We start from the raw sequence: 8,664 nt of genomic DNA, 5'->3' as shown, positions 1-8,664 counted from the left end.
CAGTCCGACGTTCCAGAATATTTCGGAGGCCTTGTCCAGGCGGGTGGCGTACACGGACAATATCGTGGTGTACGCGTACACGATGAAGAACATCATGCAGACGGTGAGGTTCAGGAGAAGGTCGAGCCCGTAACACCGAGACGCGGCGTCGACCAGCCGACAGCATTGCCAGTGCATCTCCCAGAGGTCTTTCAGCTGGCGGCTCCGGAACCGTCGATCGTCGGTCGCGTGCCAACGGTGCAGCCGTTCCAGGCCGTGGATGATCCGACCAGAGACGTCGTCGAACAACAGGCAAACGCGCACGATGCCGCATTCGACGACCACAGGCATCAAGATGGCCGGCAGGCACATCACCGTCTCTACTGTCACGAATTTGCCGGGCCTAGCCAACGTAATGGCGGCCACGCGGATAGCCATCACAGCCGCCACCGCACCGAAATACGTCAAGGCGGCTTTGTAGCCATCACGGACGCCATTTTCAAACCTAACCGGCAACCGCTGCGATTTTGCCGCCAGCAACCGTAACATTCGGTCGAGCAGCGCCGCAGTGTCGTCGAAACGGTACGCGCTGGCCACCATGATGGACGCCATAGCTTGCGCCACGCTGGCCGACGACACGATCCATTCCACCATAAACGAACAGTCTTCCATAGTTGAGCACGGCCATGTAATCATCCGCACGCATTTCCGGAGCGTCCAGTACAAGTAGAGGAGCAACAAAGCGTTGTACACCCACAGCCGTTTGTCCGGCACGAACACTTTGTACGGCACGTCATCTGCGATGGCGACAACAAAAGATCAACAGTGTTAGTGATTCAGAAGAAGTGATAAACCAATATAGAAGGAAGTGAATATTTTAAATAAATAGAAGGAGATTGGATAATGGATTAGATAGAGAAATGATAATGTTAATTACATCAAATTTAATTGGGCCATTTGTGAAATTAACGCTACAGTTCTCTTCAGTGGTGTATTTTGGATATTTTTTTTGAGTGCCTTGACAATTATGTATTTAATATCCAATTTTCGGGTAATTAATTATCACAAACTACATCTCCAACTTTTTATCCCCCCCCTCAACTCACAGTCATCCAAATTATACAAACTAAATGGTGTTTAAACTTCACTGATAAGAGCCAAGATAACGTTCCGGGCAAAAATAATATTTAATCGCTGACTAAAATTTGTTTTTCAATATCGGACGATCATTTTAAACGTTAAAAAAAACATATAAATATATATATTAATATATAAGTATAATTGTTGTTGAATTCTGAAAAACATATTTTATTTTGAAATTTTTGTTTTTTGTTTTAGTTAACAAGTGAAATATGATTTTTCTTGGCCACCAATTTTCACTCTTATTTCGATTTTTTTTTTAATTGTGGACATTTATTATAAACAATTTAATACTCTTATATTTGCTCAATTTTGGATTTTAGCACATTTTTTGCGTAGATTACACATTAATTAATACTTGTCGGAATTGATAAATTACACTAAAACCACCTTCACATTTTCAGATGTACACCTGGAACGCTTTTAGGTAACACTTTTGTATTCATCAAAATGTTATCTTAAAAACAATATTTTAAACTCCATATTCAATATAACGCGATCATTTTTTTTTTAAATTCATAATTCTTTTACACGAAGCTATTTTTCCACAACTCCAAAAATGTCGTAATAAATTCATCCAAGTACTTGAAACTGACATTTTGTCACGCCATTATTTTAATCGTAAATAAATAAAATTATACACGTGTTTAGGCAGGTTTTTACTTATATTACAACAATTTTAATACGGCAGTATGTGTAGGCAATTGTGGTGCACCAATGTGTTGCTGTCATAATTGCTAATATCAAGACATGTTATGACATCAAGTATTAGTACAACAAGTGTTAGTACATACTACATCTTAAACTAACCGTTTGTCTGTACCTTGGCCACTTGGACGGCGTGTTCTTTGACAAGTAAGAGTCCAAAAGCTTTGGTCATGGCGTAGAACGGCCCAAAGGCTTTGTACCCGAACGACTTGCGTTTGACGGTCATTGCGGTATTTAATTAATAAAAATCCTAAAAAAAACCAATACAAATGCTAAGGTGCAAAACCCAAACAGCTATTAGACTGCGGATTACACGGTTGATGGCAACAGGCTTTGATTTGACACTGTTCACTTAGCTTTCAGCGCATATAATATAGAAAGTGGCCCGACTTGAAAGGGCGTGAATTGCATAGTATGGAATTGACATTCTAATAATCTACCTACCCTGTAATTGTAGGTTTCTCTTTGGTCATATCGCTAATGGTCGTTTATATATTCAAAAAAGTCGCAACACAAATAAAAAAATAGCTTTTAAAGAATATTATTTATTTTTAATATTTGTTTTATATTATTTCAATCGAACCAAAAACATATTATACAAATATACACAACGAATATATTAATACAGTACAATAATCAAAAAAAGTTGTAAGTATTTTTTTCTTTTTAATGTTCTACTCTAAATAATTTCGATTATGAAATGTTAAAAAAAAATTGAATGATTTATGTGTACTTATTTTATATCTGGTCGAATCGATTTTTACTTTTATTTCAGATTTTTTTATAAAAAGCAAATTTAATTAAGTGTTATGTGCAATACATAAGTGTACAAAAAGCAGAGAACCTAAATTGTGCAAATATTGAACTTCTTTTAATATAGATAGGTCATCTAGAGTTTAAAGAAAAACCCGAAATACAAGCATTGGCGCAACTAGGGGGCTAAGGAAGTTCAGACCTTTTAAAACTCTTTCAGAATTTCAGTACAAATTATAAACCTTACTTGGTTGTGCTTGATTGGTTTAAGGTTTCTGACATGATGTTAGAGTCTGAACAAGTTTAGAAGGATTTGAATTCCATTTCTGGTTGCGCCAATGATTGCCAAGTTAAACTGTTTGTGTTGACTTCACACAAAATTACCTATTCATAAGTTATTAAAAGTCGTGATAGTACAATCAAGCGTTGTTGATGTGTTTGGGCGAGACAACTGGTTTTCTGTGCTGTCCTTTGATTTTGGTCCTTCTCTCTTTTGTCCGGATGTAGTTTAAGTATCGTCTGAAGTTCATCTGTATTTTGCGAGCCGCTATTTTGCGTTGGATTTCGTACAGATTTTGCCGCCAAACCCTTTCCGTTTCCTCTGCTTTTTCCACCATCACTTGATCGTATTGAACCTTTTGCTGGCAAATCGACACCTGTATATTTTGGATTGAGATGTTAACGTTTTCAAGTAATACAAATCACCTTTATAAGGAAAAAAGTCCGCCTTAATGACAGGTAAAAAGGAAGTATATGCCAATTTGACAACGCCAAAGGAGAGGTTTAAGCGTTGGCTGATATAAGGGGGGCGTGGGATTCTAAAATTAGTGCTACATTTATTTTTATTTCAATGAATCTCTCTTTAAAAAATAATTTTGAAAAGAGCCAATTTTATGTTTTAAGCATATTAGTATCTCAATCCTCTCCACTGATCTGCGCCAATAGTTTTGCATTATAGTGCTACAGCCGTCCAAGTCCACTCACTTGTAGCTGGCCAATTTCTTGGTCGATCAAATTGATCTTCGCCGTTAGATCGGTGACTTTCTCATGTCTATCGATCATTTCTTTATCGTACGCCCGGATCACATCTTTCTTAGTGGCTTTCAACCCGTTCCTAAAACAAGACAGTATTATTATTATTACTATTTTTTTGTTCCGAAAACCCTAAGTATTGTATTTACCTTTTGACCGTTCGGTTATTTTTTTCCTTTTCGTTTCGTTCGGCGTTTTCTTCGATTTTCGTCTCCAAAACGTTCAAGTCGTTTTGCAGATTTAACATTTTAAGTTCGTGTTCGTTCATCATTGCCACTATAGCCGTTTCCGATTTCATTCTGACAAACATTAACCAACGACACCGATTAATCGAATCAACATATAAAATCGGCGAGTCAAGTTTAATATTTACACATTTTCTGTTATTTATATTTCAAAGTGAACTGTTTTAAGTAAATAGTCTTCGAGTTATGTCTGTTTTATAAGTATTGGTGGTAGGAGAGGTTGTTTCCATTTGAACAGTAATTAACTTATTTAAAAAAAAAAGTTTAAAATTTGAAAAATTGATTTTTATATATAAAATTGTTGATAAAAGAAACTCAAAAATGAGATTTTACATTTTATTTTTAATAATGAAACTTTAATTTTTGGCGGATGATAATGAAACTAAATTTCTATTATAATCACACTATACAATAAAATGTAGGTAATCTATTTTATGGAACAAGAACAAAAATACAACCATTTGTAATGTAATTTTATATGAACTTTACGCCTATGCCGACTACCTTTATTTAAGCCTGTGTATTTTTTTTTCTTTGATAGCTTTATTTATGTGTTTTTTTATTTCAGCTACGTTGTAAGCCATTTTCCTACAAATTACCGAATCGTATGACAATCTATTATTATGGCAACGACTGACGTCAGTAAATGGTCTTCTTATTTTCGAATTGATTTATACTTTTAGATGATGATGTTCGAAGGTAACACCTATCAAGATCAAAATCAGGAATCGCGTTTCAAGAACGTAGGTTGAATTATTTAGGTACAATTGGTCAGGGTATATTATTAACAGTACTTTTTGAAAAGCCGTTTGGAAATAGTGACAAAAACGCCAATACTTTCTATTAGTTCTCGGTCGGAGCCTAGCATAACTAGATTAGGTATTCTGTTTTGTGTGTTATCAAAATTTTAAAATTACATATTTTTCTCCATGGAACACCGAAGTCGTCTGTCGATCACGTCGAAATAATGGCGGATTTTGTTTGCTCTTTCCGTTTTCGCGTTTACGCTGTAGATCAACTTTTGGTAATTTTCCACTTGCATTCGGTCGTCTCCGGTTGTGCAATAATTATAATCATTATTTAAGTCAGAATCACAAGATTGACTACTGCAGCTGTGGCCGGCCATAGATTTGGAATTGCTGCGAGTGTCCACCATTGTCTCTTCTCCCAACAGGCCTTTCACCGTTTGGGCGACAACGCGAACACAAAAATCCAAATATTCTTTGGCCGCGTTCGAAGAATCCTCGATTTAAACAAACAAATGTACACTATACAACCGTTAAAATACATATATTCAGCCTCGAGTATAATGCACAATGCACATAGTGTTGTGTCAGATAGCAAAATAATTGGGTAACTCGCATAATGTCTATAATTTTCAAAGTAAAAACTAGTAGAACAAGAAATTAATGTACGACCAAATCTGAATATTAAAAAAAAAATGTTTTAAAATCAAACTACTATTCGTTTTAGCAATAATTAAAAAAATAGACAAATAGGTGGGCTGGTTTAACAAGGTCGGGAAAGTCACATTTCTATAGAACTAACAAAATCGATTTAAAGGGAAAAAAAACAAAAAAATAAGGAGATATCGTTTGGTTAAATTAGGTAACTTGTGACCGATGAAAAGAACAAAATATCAAAATAATTAATATAAATGATAAAAAAACCAGTATTTACCTTTTAAAATAAATTTAAAAAATATACCTTTAGTCACACATCGAAACTAAATTAAAAATGTTATTTTTTTTTGTTATATAACGTGTAAAATAAAATAAATGACTACCAGTGTGGCCTACTTAGTACTTATACATATTTATGACAAAACAAAATTATTTTTATTTTGGTCATAATTAGAACAAATTCAAATTAAAAATGCACTAAAAAATCCTACCGAAAAATGTATTTACGACCTAAAAAAGTAAAATATATTTGTAAACAAGTCTTATTTATTTATTTATTTTTTAATTAAATTAAATACCGAGGACTGGGGTGGCACTGACGATAGTAATTTCACCCCCCAAAAAATGACTTAAAATTGCTAGAAAATGACTATTATTAAAATGAGCATTTTATAAACTATCAAAAATAAATAACGGAAAAATCAAGTATAAAAAGCTGTAAACTAGAGGCAGCAAGGCACTAAAAACCAAAATAAAAACTCGAGAAAAAACAAATTTACAAAAAACACATCATTTAAGTTTTTATAAAAAAATAGGTACCTACTCATTGTTCCTTCTGCCTGTCGTGTACCTACTGAATTTTATGAAAACAACATAAGTAGGTATAATTTAATGTCATTAAAAATTGTAAATAATATGCTAAAAATTGGTGAGCAAATTTTAGATTAATTATTATTACCTACACAGTGTTCAAACGAATTTTTTGTTGTGCTAAGCAATGCCAATGTTGCAATGTTGTAAGCAATGTTGGACTGGCTCAAAAATGTCGGTCGAAAACAGTTAATTTTGAATTTAAATCAGCGCACTTGAATACTTTCCCATAAAATAAATCAAATATGTTTTCAATTAAAGTGACGTTTTTTAAAAACAATTTTTTTAACCGTATATGTGCTAATATTTATTATATACAGTTTGCACTTACTTCTAATACGACGCCATTCAACTCGTTGAGAAAACATTCCAAAATCCTGATGATCATTTTTTCTGTGTTGTCGACATAGTGGTTTTCCATGTTCGTTCTAATATAATTTAAACGTCTTATGTAAGTTTAATAATTTTATTCCTTCCGTCGATAAGTAAGCACACGTATTTGTACACACTCGGCACATTTATAAAGGTAACTGAGGGATTTGGAAAAACACTGAAGGCCGATAAGGGGTTGTATCACTATGGATACAAACAGCCGCTTATAATAATAATAATAATAATAATAATATTCTAATGTGCAACACGAGACACGTCATGGCAACTTAAACATTTGAAATAATATTATAGTATAATCCTTTTCAATACGGCGAGACAATTATTTTGTAACAGATATCTATGAATACACACAAATATTAAGGGGATTGCATGCAGTCTGTTTTTAAGGAGTTTTTGTAGACAATATTCAAGAAGAGATTTTTATAAATTTCAGGTTCTTGTATAATTAAATAAATTAAGGCCAAAACGTTTGCATGACGACGATGTTTGGTTTTAGTATACGTTTAAAGTAGACGCACTACTTTCGTGACGCTATTTGTGTCGTTTTCGAGCTGGGACTTGGGAGGCAAAGGCTAAAGCATGTTTGTGGCATAAAAATCGAGTGACTTTATATAAACAAACATTTAATACTATATTATATTAAAATAAATACAAACAAATTATTTTACACACAATTTATTTTCAACAAAAGAGGACAACACAATATTAAAATTTTACAAGAAATACAAATATTTTTACATAGTAGGTTTACAAGTTATGATTTATTTAAATCTACTCTATAAACCTGTATAAAGGTAATAGAAGAGATGACAACAAAATACTAAAGTTTTACAAGAAATACATTGTATTTCAACATTGTAGGTTTACAGGTTTACATGGTTATAAAGGTTTTAGGTAATTTTAGAGAATATTTACAATAGTTCAAATAAATAAAAGGTACTAGAAGAGAGGCCAACACAATATTACAATAAATAAAACGTAAGGTTACAGTTTACAAAGAGTTTACATAATATTAAAGATTTGTTTGGTTATAAGGGTTATACACACTTTATAAAAACATCAACATAAAAAAACAAAAATTATTTACAAGTACAGGTTACAAGGTTTGCATGGTTATAAAAGATCTTACCGATCGGATCGGAAGATCGTTTTCGTGGTGGCGGTTTCGCTAATTCATAGATTGTCTTAGGTTCTCCAGGATCAGGTGTTTCATCTGTTTTTGTTGAAGATCTCGACCACAACGAACTGCCATTTCTCTCGTCCAATGTCTTGTTTGTGTCTGCTTTGTATTCCCCATTTGAAATAATTTAGGTACAATTGGATCATAAAAATATTATAATTACAGTGTTTGGTTGCCTTGCGGCAACCAAAATGGACTAAAAATCGTCTTGTACGAGCTATTTATAGGAAATATCTACTTTGTTTTCGGCCATGTATAAAACACCACAAAAGTAATATTTTTGATACTGGCCAAGATTATATTTTGAAAAATTCTGAATTTATTAACATAATGTTCTGGTTCTAAGTACCTACAAAAAACAACATAGTGATTGCTTTGTGTATATTCACAAGTAAATTAACTCGTAATTATGTGAGGGGGATAATTTTGAAATTATTAATTACACTATAAAACATCGGCTATAGCCTATATATATAATATACTACCTATGTTTATTGATTTTCATATTTTTAATATTATTATTAGGTATAAATATTAGATTGTTTGTTTACATTCATATTTTGAATTGTGTGCATTGATTGACACGGTAGCAAAACGAAAATGTTAATTTATACGGTACAAGTCATACCTAGACAATATCTGCCATGTCAAGGTTCAAAAAATAAAAAAAAGGTACATTTTTGTAATAAAATATGACATATAGTTTTGCTTTCTCGCATTTTTCAAACTATTTACTTAAAAAATATAGTGATTTTTTATGATCTTTTATATCCTTCATCCTTGCGATATTATAGTCTTGTATTATTATAGTTTGTATTGTGACGATATTATAGTCTTAATTATGTGTTCTGGCCAAAACGTTTGCAAGACGTCGATGACTCGTTATACAGGGTGTGGCAAAAGATATGCATCGGTTTTATCTACTGAATCGAACAGTATACACCTCATTTATCCAAGTTGA

Source organism: Adelges cooleyi, unplaced genomic scaffold (assembly GCF_023614345.1).
Source record: "Adelges cooleyi isolate 19-005CV unplaced genomic scaffold, UGA_ACOO_1.1 ACOO_flye_CR_arks_rails_tigmint_CR_PRNA_247, whole genome shotgun sequence".
In the NCBI taxonomy this organism is placed as follows: domain Eukaryota; kingdom Metazoa; phylum Arthropoda; class Insecta; order Hemiptera; family Adelgidae; genus Adelges; species Adelges cooleyi.
The sequence above is the reverse complement of the archived record's forward strand: the minus strand, read 5'-3'. Positions refer to the sequence as shown.